Source organism: Neopelma chrysocephalum, unplaced genomic scaffold (assembly GCF_003984885.1).
Source record: "Neopelma chrysocephalum unplaced genomic scaffold, ASM398488v2 Primary Assembly neopelma1_79, whole genome shotgun sequence".
NCBI lineage: Eukaryota > Metazoa > Chordata > Aves > Passeriformes > Pipridae > Neopelma > Neopelma chrysocephalum.
The window spans coordinates 6,005,494-6,018,683 of NW_020897740.1; positions in this window are offsets into that span (position 1 = coordinate 6,005,494).

Consider the following 13,190-nt stretch of genomic DNA (forward strand, 5'->3'; position numbering starts at 1 on the left):
ACCTATTCCTCACAGGTTTTCGTGTTTGTGGGAAGCAGTCACATCCTGCCTCCCCCTCTCTAATGTCCCAGACTGATGGCACAGAACAGTCATGAACTCTCCTCTTGTTGAGGTGGCTGCTCTGCTCTCCACACCTATTCAGCATTTTAGCTTGGATTCATTTTTTTTCCAGTATGGATGACCAGAACTGCAGAGACCCAGCTCTGAAAGAACCCTGAAAATCAAATTGCCTTTCATGGCTAAGATTTTTGGTGAGCTGATGGCACTGGTAAAGAAAGACACCACATCCTCACCCTCCATACGTAGTTTAACACAATTTTGTTGCCAAAGGATATTAATTACCACCACTGCAGGGTCTTGAGAGCTTGGTAGTAAGCAGCCCATGTTACATCTCTGAGTTTCTAGATGATGAAAGTAGACCCAAGTTCCAAGTTAGATGCCTGAATCAGGTTCTGCTTACGGCTCACTGAGTGATGTGCCTGGTGTGTTTCCCAGCCCGATCCCACGTGGATGTGTGAGTGACTGAAAGTCATGCAGTGCTAAATCAGTGACCTGCACCTACACATCACCTCACGTCTGAGCTGGGCTGAAAACCTCTGGCAAAACCAGCTGCCCACAAGAAGCTTTTAATCTTATTTTCCTTACCACTTTCTCCTGGTTAGAGTGATGGTTTAGTTGCCCTCACCTGACAGTTTGTGTACACCTGTAATGGTACTTGGGTGGATTTATCACCTCTGCTCGCTGAACTAGTGAGCTGAGAGAGATACATGGAAACTCTCCCTTGTGTTCACATACTTGGTCTGAGACATACTTTGGAAGAGAAGTGTTTGGAAGTTCAGCCTGATAATTTGTGTGCCAGCCTTTGGAATGCACTGTCTTACAATGTTTGCTAACGTTGCCAGAGATCTGTAAGCTGATGAAGAAAAATGTGTGTGCCATGGGAAATAGATGCATGGCTTGTTGCTGAGATGGGAGATTGTATTTCCTTAATGGATTAAAGGGGATCAGAAAATGCTGTCCCTGGCAAACATGAGATATTGTCTCATGGGTAAGCTTCCAAATTATAATTTTAGCCATTGAAGCAAATAACAGCTTTTCTTAAAATGAAATTGAATGCATGGTTTTATCTCTTGCTCACCAGATGGTGCTGAGTACTTGTTTCCCTGGAATTCCTGTTTTCAGAAACATTATCAGGCTCTTCAGCCATGTTCTTTGCAGAAATGGTGGTGTTGGAGGAGAGGCACACACTGGTCTTGCCATGATATTCAAGGGGCAGCTCAAGAGCTCAGATCACAGCCATTCCCTGTTCCAAGTGCCATGGTGGCTCCTGTGAAGGTCAGGCAAGGCTGCCAGGGCAGCCCGTGGGGATCCAGCTCAGCTGCCAGGCCATTCCCCTGGGGCAGGGCCTTGGCACATCCATCCCAGCCGGCACAGCCCCTGTCACCAGGATGCCACTGCTCTCTGGCAAATGGGGGAGCTGGGAGGAATGATGACTCCCTGTGTGATCAAAGCAGAAGGTTATGCTAGTCATTTTCTAATTAACCAGAATGAATTTTCTAATGCTGGAGTGTGGGGGCTGGATCACAAAAAAGAACAGTGTTTTATCTCAGTAATTGTCAGCTAAATCGTGTCAAAGAAATACTTTTTCCCCCTCTTCACAAACTTGATTTCTTCACCAAGTGGTATCTGAGATTTGAGATTAGCTTATCTCATTTCTGCAGCTGTGCTTTCTTTTGCATTTTCACCTACGACTATAAAAAAAATCACTTAGCCCTGCTCGGTCTCAAAGAAGAGGTTTGATTTTCAAAGAGAAGTGTCCCTGGTTTCTCAACAGTGTGCAACACCTTCTCATAGCCCAGGGTAGCCCAGATTATAGTAAGAAATTATTTGTGAATAGGCAAGTAGTGAAGCTGTCTCTGAAAGGAATCTTCTCAGTAAAAAACCCCTCAATCAAACCCCAAATGTGGCCTTCTCAGCAAAGAGGACCAAAAAAATCACCCCCAGCCCCCTCTTATAGCAATAGAATGGAATTCTTCAGTGATGGAAAGAAATATGTATTAAGGAAACTTAAATGCACTACTAGTAGTTTTTGTTTAGTAATTAATTCCTATAATTCCATAAGATTTCGAACATATGATCATTCCGAAATAGATGAAAATGTGGTGAATGGTGATTACCTGTGCTCCAGTTTCCTCTGAGCAAAGGTGTCTGAAATGGTTATGAAAAAGCATAACACTTTCTCAGCTGACAATCACATGCTTGTAATGTGCTAAAATAATTATTCTGACAACAATATTAGGAAATAAGGCATAAAGAGAAACGTGTGCAGGAGAACTGAGGTGCAAACGGTCTGTCAGCTCCAGTTCAGTGCTTCAGACAGAAAGATCTCTCTGTAGATCACTTGTATGACAAGTGCTAATGAGCTCTTTACTCTTTAGCAAGAACTCTTCTCCAGGAGGCTTTAACAATACCCAGCAACCATGGAAGTGCTTTGTGTGGTTTGATCACTTATCCTGTCATTTGGATTCATCTGCTCAGCTCGGAGCGTCTGCCTGGTTTTTTTCTTACTGAAGCATAAGTCGTTTTTTTCCTTCCTCTAGGACTGAAATAGTAGGATTAATAGTCCATATAGAAGTGGAAAAATAAGTAAATGATACAAAGGAACATGAATTTAAATTTAGGGAAAAATCTAGCAGGTCTAGGAAAAGAGGGTTTTTTAGGTGGTGTTGACAGAGGATGGAGGTACTCCCTGACAGGTGGAAGAATATTTTGCAGGCAGATTCCTACAGAAAAGCAAGCTGGGGACCCAATTCCACAGTGTGCTTCCCTTGAAGGGGGTGCTGGAACAGTTGTGGCATTTGTCTGGTTGTGCACTGAGCAGCAGGTGTGGTAATCCCATTTTTGACATCCTGTTGACATGTATATACTACTCATACTCAGGGTATGGATTGGTTTTTCACTTTTGGTTTCTGTGGGAATTAGAAAAATTATCCCCTTTAGTGTCAGCTCACAAGCAATGCTGAGCTGTGAGAGTCTGAATAAAGTTTTGGGGTGGTTTGGGTTAGGGTTTTTTGGGGCTTGTTTTACTTTTTAATTCCATTTTATTTTTTATTCTCAAGCCTCTCAGGAAGTTTCTCTGCTCCCTTAATGGTTATGGGCCAATTTTCCATGACTTTAGAGAGAGCTGAAATAGGCTGTAATAATGGCAAGGAGTGAGCCATTTCTCCTTTGAAAACTGCTTTTGGTGGCTGCATTTCTGTGAGCAACCAGTCCTGCCTTCACAGGGTTCATCTGGGTGCTGATGCAGACAGGTACAGCATCAGTACTTGCACTTTTCCTTACAAACTCAGAGAATTCCTTTGATCATCCTTATGCCAATTTTGGATAAGTTTCAGTGAAATTGATTCTAATTTATATGTTGCTCTGCAATCTAGTTGATCATTTTCTCAAATGGTGAAGAGGGACCTAAGGCACTTGAAATCTGAGCTGGCTGATCTCTGCCTTGCAATTGATTTCTTTTTCATTATTTTTATCACATCAGCTCATCTACAGAACATACATTAATGTCATAAACTTTTAAAATTTGATTTTTGAGCTCATGCACTGAAGTTTGCTGTAAATCATTTATGCACATTTTCTGATGCTCTTAGAATTATTTCTACTAGATCCCTGAGAAGAGTCTAGAAGCAGTCCTTAGTAGGATCTTCTGTTGCATAAAGCTGAATCTTGGGTGAGATTTTGAAATATAGATAAGGATATAGATGAGGAACTATAGATGAGGGAATATAGATGAGGAACCATCTTTCAGAAGTTATTTTTTATTTGTATTTTTCTTGGACTTCTGACTCTCGAGAGCCTTGTTTCTGGCAACTTGTCAGTTATCAAAAGGATTGTTTTCAGAATATTTTATAATAGAATGAATGCCATTAAATCTTTAAAATCAAGCTGTTGATTCAGTGCTATTTTTTAAGGATGGAGGCCCCAGCGGTACAAGGACTTGCATTTGACAGTAGAGGCTGCACAACAGGAGCTGTAGATTGTTCCAGCTGATACAACCATCAGGTATTGGCACATGGGAACACTTAGTCACTCTTAATTACTCTTTAAAGCCTTGCTTGCTTTCCTTTTTAGTAGAAAATGTGTCACGAATTGCTGTCAGTTTAAAGGCTTCCACATGTCTTTCTCAAAGATCAAGGCCACTTTACCTGCTTCATTGTTGCTGCATAATGGATTTTAATCAATTTGAGTTGCAATATGTAAAATACAGGTAAGGTTAAAAACGGTCTCTGTTTTCTAATTCACTTTGTGTTTTACTCTTGATTAGTTCTGTTCAGTTGTTGGATGGATGGGAAATTACTTATATCTGTAACATTCAAACCGTCATGGCTAACAGAGCAGAAAAAGATTCTGGTCAGAGAAACACACAAATTGAGTGAGATAAATATTGAGAAATCACTGAAAAACAACTTTCCATTTAATTATGTACAGAAATCCCTGGGAGTACACTTTAAATTAAATTTATAGCCAGCCTACCGCTGTTCTGCTCTAGTGTTTTCAATTACAAGAACTTGTAACTGAAAACATTTTACAATTTCATGCAGAACATATTTGTTAGCTTTCTTCTCTTCAGCCAAACTTCTGTGACATCCCAAAATCACTGAGCTTGCTTCCTTTAGTGAGTTTAATCCAAAGCTGCATGGCCATTAACCTTTACCTGTGAGTTTCTGTGCATACCACCCCTTACAAAAACAGAATTTGGGATAGTAATGTGCTTCTAAGCAGAGAGACCATTTTAGGGAGCCTATTTTTATTAGTACAGAAAAATGCTATTGCGAGCACATGAAGGGAGAAGTCTGCCAAGCCTGTGGAGAATTTTGTTCCTGGCAGTTAAGAGGATGTGCAATAAACTGTACATCTCTAACAAGAAAAATATCTGGGGAAATAAAATCAATGACTGAAAGGCAGGGCTGAGGCTGGAAAGTACTAAATACTGTAAAGCCCTGAAATTTTCTTTCAGACTGATTTGATAATAAATTAGATCTTAGTTTCTCATGGCCCGGAAAAGATAAATCAATGGCTGAAGCAGCAGCCAAACTACAGGATGAGATGAAATACATGGATCTCCCTTTCCTTGGGTTAGCTAAGTTGGAGCAATCTTAATGTTTCCTGTGGTGCCATGTGGACCTGCCTATAAAATGCAGCTATTTCCAGTGGATTCCTTTATTCCCATCGTGGAGATTACACCACCCCAGCCCGGCCAGCAGGCACAGGCTGTGTTTCCTCTATGTCCCGCTGTCACCTGCAGCATCTCTCCCCGTGGAACATTAATTACCCTGACAACTGGACGTGCGGAAACTCGGGCACTGCCGGGTGTTCCACCTCACCTGCCCCACACAGCAGCTGCTGGAGCTGATCTGGCTCAGGGAGCAGCAGAGTTAGGGCTGATAAGCTTTGCCGCTGTCCTGGAGGGATGTGCAGTTAAGTCAACTGCTTTGTAGAGGGTGCTGAAATACTAAATACCTGATGCAGTTCTGTCTCCCTTTCAGGTCCACGTTATGTATCAGCAAGAGACAAATTGGATCCCAACAGATTTCCTCCTTTTATACTTCAGCTAAAGGAAAACAGCTTTTTATGTGGCTCCCTGCAGGATTAGCAGGTCGGTAAATGGTGTGGGATGGGGAGGAATGGTGAGAACAGCAAGGAAAACCACAGGGTAAATGTGTGCTCCTGGCTAAGTTTGCAAAGACAATTGCTCTTTGTCTTTAGAGATAACAGCTCAGAAAACGAGCAGCACTGTGGATAGATAGGATAATTTAGATAACCAGAAGAAGCAGGAAATTAATCTCTGAATGATAAAAGATTTTCCAGGTGGAGACAGAGAAGACTTGGGGTTATCAGCCAGTATGGAATCTAGATTGGCAGAACAAATGGCTGGAGACCCAAAGACATGGGCAGAACAACAGTGCACGTGAGAAATACTGAAATCCAATTAGCAATGAGCAACATCAGAGGGGCTTGTGAAGGTTTCAAACATCTGTGGTCTGAAAAACCCAGCTGGAACATTCAGGGGAAAAAATTATCAGAAAAACTTCATAATACGATTTTTTTTTTCCTTTGGAAATATTGTAACCACCTTTTATCCCCCCAGACAGCTCCCTGCTTGAGGGAGGAAGAAGGAACAGCAGAAGAGCAGCGTGCTGAGTGTGAGAGGAGTGAAGCTTGTCTTTACCTCTGAAAGGTACAGCACCTCGAGCTGATGAGAACAAAGTCTACTGAGTGATTACACTGAGGACTGTGATTATGTGGAGGGACGAAAAAGGAAAGGAGGAAAAGTAATGCAAAAATGAAGCTGTGTTCTGTGCTCTGTGTGCCCAGAGGTGCAGGGGTAATCTACCTCCATGTAGTACAGACTGGAGAATATAAAAAGCAGTTGTAAAGCTGAGCTTGGACTTCTGGGGGTTCCTAATTTGTCAGCCATCAAAAACTTTGGCTTCCCTTTGACTCGAAGTTTTTCACATTTACTTACCTTGGAGTTGTGTTTCTTATTATGACACATGATTTAGGGGCAATAAACATGAGGCAGGAAGAGTTATCAGGAGAGAACTAACAACAGGCAGATGTGCTGACTGTTATGAAAAAATTGGGCCCTGTTTTAGATTCTTAGTTGTTCTTAGCAGTCTGTCAATGTCTGGACAGCTCAAATGAAAGTGAGCCAGGCTTACAGGACTAGTTTTACAGACATTTTGCTTGTTTTGGCTACATCCCAAGGAAGTTTTCCTGTTGCACTGGCTGTGAAAGTTGATTTGTGGAGAGAGGAGAAAAAAATACGGTTTGTTGTGTAGCCTTGTTAAATGAATGACAGGTATTCAGTAGCTGAAACAGTAGATCAGCACCAACCTATTTCTATATTTTTAAGATTTTAAAATGTTTATTTGAAACAGCTTCCTAATAGTTAGGGACCCTTATTTTGATATACAAGAAAGGCATTTGAATAACAGTTAGCATTACTTGTAAGATGATATTTAGGTGGCAGATAAAAGGTGAGATGTTACCAAACATTCCCCTCAAACAGAAACTGCCTGGGACTGGCAGCTCCCTGTGAGTCAGCCTCTACACCATTGACCTACACTGACAGTGACTCAGTTGTGCAGACTAGCAGCCAAATCATATTTAGAGGAAAAAATATTCAAGGCAAACTGCTTGAATTTAGTTGCTTTTCTTCACCTGTGTGCTCTTCAAATCTGCGGGGAGGGAGGAGAAATCTTTTAAACTGAAGTTGTTATTCTGCAGCTGACAAAAGGAAAGGAAGGAATCACACCAGTACCCAGTCAGATGGAGGTTGTCATTCCTTCCCTTCGTCATTACTGACTTTTTCTGGGTCAGATCAGAGCTTTGCTGCTTTTGCTTTCAGATGTTTTCCCTCTGTAACCTCATAGATTGCTATGGTATGTGTTGGGCATCTGTGGTAGAAAGTTTAAAGCTGATTTTCCCCACTGCAGTTTTGCCCTGCTCCCCACCTTTTCCTCTCCCAATAAAATGGTGTTCCATACACTGTTGCTTTGGTTTTCCTCCTGAGAAGCTCTCAGAGTTGCCTCCCTCCTTGCACACCCTGCAGTGTCAGCCTGTGAGTCACTTGGCTGTGGGACTGCCTGGGGGGTCTCTCCAGCAGCAGCTCCTTTGCCTCATTTATGATTCCATGATTCCCTGCTTAGCCACAAAGGGGGTTTCAGTCTGGTTGGTTGATCTGTCTGTTCTAGGCAATTCCTTGTTCCCACTCAGGCGGGAAATTGTGCTGCTGGCCAGTGTTGCCAAATGGTGCTCTCAGACAGCTGCTGCTCCCTGCCCCAGGAGCAGAAAAAACTGTGGATGTGTCTGATCTGACTTTGGATTTTCTCAAGGACCTTTACCATTGCCTGGGTGATATAAATGCCCTAAAAAGCTGAAAGTGGTGCTCTGAGACCTCGTTTTTTGCAGGTAGGCTTCCCAGGTGGTGTGGGGCTGGGACACAGCCGTGTCAGCCCTCTTCCCCAAGGCCACTGCCAGGGAGAACAGCCAGGCTGTAATGTCCTGGAAACGCTCTCTTCTGTCCCAAGCTGCTGAGAGAAGCCTTCTGTTCTTTCCTTTATTTTGCAGGATTCTCAAGCCTGAATACATCTCAGTCTCTGGGAGTACTGCAAGTGCTTAAGTTATTCTGGGCCATGCCTGTGCCTGTTTCTGGCTGTGCACAGAGCTTGCAGGAGTTAACTGCAACTTAAAAAACCACTTTGAGGAGCCAAAATTTTCTCTGCTTTGTCACTGTTTTTTTCAATTAATTTTTGAACATCTATGAGATAACCTTGAGAGAGGTTTAGAGGAATAAAGAAGTTCTTGACAAACTGCTCTCAGGTGAAATAAAAAAGTACATTTTCTCTGAGATGAGAAGCATCTCCAGGAGATGCTTTTCTTATTCTTGAACAACGGGCTTCATTGTCAGTGGGAAGGTAGTTTACGTAAATTGTTGTGTTTATCTTTCAGCAATTATACAATGCAATGTAGCTGCATTGTATCAGTGATGAATTTTTGAGGTAGGTAGTCATACAATAAGGCAGCAGCTCAGGAAATGGAATAAAAAGAATTAGCACAGAAGGTGAAATTATAAAACATTAGAGAGAGAAATGCTAATAATGCAATGTTGGTTTAGTTCTGGAGGAGCTGAAATCTCACTGCTGTTGACTTATAATGTACAAAACAAAGCCTTAATTTAAATTCCAAATTCCCTATCCGATTATGCATAGCAGGGTGGATTTGAATGTGTATTTCCTGGGTATCAGACATGTCTGATTTTTCTAGAAGTAGAATATAATAGATAATGATAGTTGTCAACATTCAGTTATCCTTTGTTTATGTATATGTATAGCACCCTGATGCTTCTTCTGGAAGCCTGCAGAGAGCTGCTGCTGTTTCTGTCTAAAAGCCCATGGTATGGATGGGGACAGCATAGAGGTGAAAACTAGTCCGTGTTTTTGTTAATGATTTGGAGAAAGAACTGGAGAATGGCCTGTTTAAATCCTCAGAGGACACTAAGTGGAGTGGGAATATGGAGGAGAACAAAAAGCTCAGGATTTGAAATGATCTTGTCAAACTGGAAGTGTAATCTGAAAAGCATAAAAATTCATCAAGGGGTAAAAAGGTGAAGCACAGAGCTCAGGAATAGTGATGGCATGGGGAGAGCTGGCTCGGGAAAGGTATAGGAAAGGATGACAGTTCCAGGGGAAGACTGGCAAAAGAAAAATCCTTCTGGGGGATGTGCATGAGATCTGTAGCCTGGGTGGGAGATGAGTGAGTTGTTCAGCATTATTAGGGCTTGTCCTAGAGGATCAGGTACCAAATCCTAGACCATTTGGGTGAAAAAATCCAAGGAAGCTGTGCACCAATTGAGGACTGTGTAGAGAGGAAAAGAGAGTTGTTGAAAGTGTGAAAACATGACCTCTGCGAAAAGGGGAAGCAAATCGATGTTCTTTGGCCTGAAGAGAGGATGGAGAGGATCCATCCTTTGAACCTGGTTACAGGCATTTGCAGTGTGGAAGGGAATGGCTTGTTCTGCCTGACTGCTGTTGGTAAAGCAAGAAAGAACGGCCTTAAACTGAGGAAAACGCAGAGGACTTTCCTAAGGTAAAGACACAGAAATGTTGGCATGGATTGGAAAGACTGAAATCTGTCAGGCTCTGAAGTCTTTAAGATCAGGCTGCAGAAATACATGTCAGGAATAAAGTGCACAGCTGGTGGTGCCACAGGGCACAGAAAAGTAATCCTTCAGTGGTGCAGAGGAGCACAAGGAGAGTGAGTGTAGGTGGCAGAGTTTATTGGCTCTTGACATAGACTGGTCTTCCTAGAGTCACATATACACATCCCTGGCCCCCTCCCCAAAATCTGCTGTTTTCTCCACCTCCTTGCATTTGGCAGCTTAATCTTAACAAACAAGGAATCTAGAATGGCTGAATTGCTTGTGATGTCAGCAACCACAGATCTCAAATAGCTAGTCTCATTTATCCCACCAACCAAAATAAAATGCAGATAGTGAGTTATTAAAAACCAGGTTTCTGAGCTGCTAACTGGAGAAATAGAAAGCTAACCAGACAAATTGTGGTGCAATTTGTATTCTGCCTGCTCTGTGCTCGTGTGTGCTTGCCAATCTGCTTCAGGCACGAAGTCTGTGTGCTCCCAGGGAGCTCCTTAAATCAAATGTAGTGGCTACTGCTGGTTTAGAATTCTTACACCTTTCAAAAATGCTGGCTATTGCTTCTATACCTGCCTCCATATTTGGTAAGCTGGATTTACTGTTTTATTAGGTGAGTATCTTTTGAAAGGTCCTTTCTGGCAGAAGATGAATATTTGCTGGAATAAATGAAGGCTGTGCTTTCCATTTAATGGATAAAGTGTCTGGTTCTTCAGGCTTTTGGTATTAGAGATTTTCTTTTGTTACATTTTTATACAAGCTGAGCAGTATTTCTGATTTGTCAGTGAAGACTCTGACTCTTTAAGGTCTCTGTAAGAGCTGTCTATCAGATTCTATATTTAAAATTTATTATGAAATAGCTAAGTGGCTATAAAATGCATAAAAATCATTGCTGGACAAGCTATTCACTGAAATACTTCAACCAGTTGCTAATGTTTCACTCTGTTGATATATTTGGTTGTGGTAAAGAAGACACAATATCTTTCATATTTCGATAGGTACCTGCATTGTAAATTCATAAAAGTACAAAGAAACAGGATTTTAAAAGCAGAACCACAACATTATGTGCTTCAGAGCTCCCTGAGAAGGATATGGGAAATTCTGGCTGCCTTTCACTCTGCAGTTGGTCCAAAGATGAGGATGCTAGGTGGGAGTAGTTCTGTAATTACTAGTGAGAGTAGACCACATCAAATTAACTTGGTTTTTAATCCTAAATTGGTTTGGACCAGGAATCCTCTAAAGTTAAAAACAAATGATTTGGAGTAGGTGAGGAGTTCAGCTATCCAAGGATAGGAAAAGGATTCACTTTGGCTTTCTTCTGCAGGTCAGTGGAAGAATTCTCCAAGTTTTTGACTTGCCAAACCCACCTCAATTGCACTAAAGTAAAACCTTAATGTTGAGATACCTGATGGAACAATTTGTCAGAGTCTGAACTGAATCTCCACATGGGAGGGCTCCTTCTGTGTCCATTGTTGTGCTTTTGACTTACCTTGTCCAGTCCTGTTTCCTCAGACTTGCATGAAGTCCCTTCATTCTTCTGGGAATGCCATCACTCTGGGCAGTGCATGGGATGTCCTTCTCAAACAAGGCCATGGAGTCATTTCAAATAAGCACCTGTGTTTGTCAGCAGTCATTCTTCTGGGTACACTTTTTTTTAGGTGGGACACTGAATTGATTTCTAATTTCCCCTAGAAAAGGATTTAGAACAAGTTTGGTTATAACTGTTTAAAAATGTTGGGATTTTAAACATTAGAAAAACCTGAATGACCATTACCTCCTGTCCCAGTTGGAATTAGAAATTTGTTGACTTTTCATGTTTTCCTGGAAAACCTCTTGATCCTCTCAATGGGTTTGTACTGCCAGTTCTTACACTTTCAGGCTGATCACTGTATCTTCTTCCAATACATTCCAAATCTTGCTGCCAGTTGCCTGGTTTGAATTTTCCCAATTCTGCCTTCTTGTCTTCAGATACCACACAGCATTTCAGCTTCTCGTTCAGGTGGGAAGGGCTGAAAAAGATGACAAGAAGAAATTGTAGTCCTTTCTTTGAGTGCCCAGCCCTTCATCCCTTCTCCTCGGGTGCAAGCTCTGCACACCCAGGAGCAGATCCCTGAGCTCCCTGTTTTGTTAGGGAACAGCAAAGCATCAGGTTCTCAGTAACCTGTGGTGGGCAAAGACTAGTTTGGAGAAGTCACATCCTCCTCCTCCCTGAGGAAGAAAGTATTAAAGCAGTGTTTTCTCTGGTTCTAGTTTTAACCCACCCATTTTTCCAGCCACAGTAGTGAAGTAGATATAGCTATGGTGCAATAACAGTACAAATGTGACTGTCACTGCTGAATTATGATAAATGTAGCAATGACCTATTTGATAATTAATCAACAAGAGCTAAAATAAGGCATTTCTGTAGCTTTTATAGTCATGGAAAACATGGAAAACTTCTGTAATTGCTATTCTAATCTGTACTCTTAGTCCTACTCATTGTTTTGTTGATTCATTATTAAAAAAAAACAGCTAAACCAACTGTAGCCTATCGCTAAAAATAGACTGTTTAAGCACCACTGATATTTACAGGATGTTCTCAGTATCTTGTTTTGCCCTTTTACTCTTTTTAAAATGAATCTTTTTTTTTACCTTCTGAGAGTATCAGGAGTCATATCTAAGCCATGACATGGCACAGTTAAAGTTTCCTCCTCCCGATTTTCACTTTTAAATATTGTTCTAGAACAAAAATATTGGAAGGATTTGGTTTGCTACTTATTTCAGGAGAAGCTCATTCCATGAAAGACACCTTCTTTTCTTGATAATAAATTCATCTACACATTGAAGTAAATCCTTCTCCTGCCTGCTCACTGGTTAAAAAATGAAATTGCCATCTTTGCTAATTATTGGTCAAGTTTGATTTCATTTAAAGGAAAAATTAAAGACCTGTTTCATGAAACAAAAATGCTTGTAAACCTTAGATTTTGATTGAATTAATTTGATTTTGATTTTGAATGATTTTGATTAAATCTCTTAGTCAGAAGCCTTTGGAAAATGGGTGATCACTGGCCAAATAGCGTTTGAAATTTGGCTTTCTTCCACGTTAGACTGAAAAAGGGACAAAACCTGCTCTTGACATTTCTTTCTTTTCATTACCTTGTAGAAGGCAACAACAACAGGAGGCTGTTTGGAGGGTTATCCCTGTTCCTCTGAGCAGCACGAGCAGTGCAAAGCAATCAGGGATGGGGCCAGAAGGGGACTAGCACTGGCTGGTTTAACATAAGTAAAAGACATCCAAGACTCTGAAGAAAGTAAAATTTAAGCAAAAACCTCTTTGAAGAAAATGTGGTATATTTTTATTCTTCTCCTGTCTTCTACACTCCTATTCCCCTGAAATGGCAAAAGCTTGAAAATCTAATTTAATAACTCTCTCAGCATAACTTTTCGATCAGGTAACACAAATCCTGTGAGAGCTAGAGAAGCACAGCTGACAATA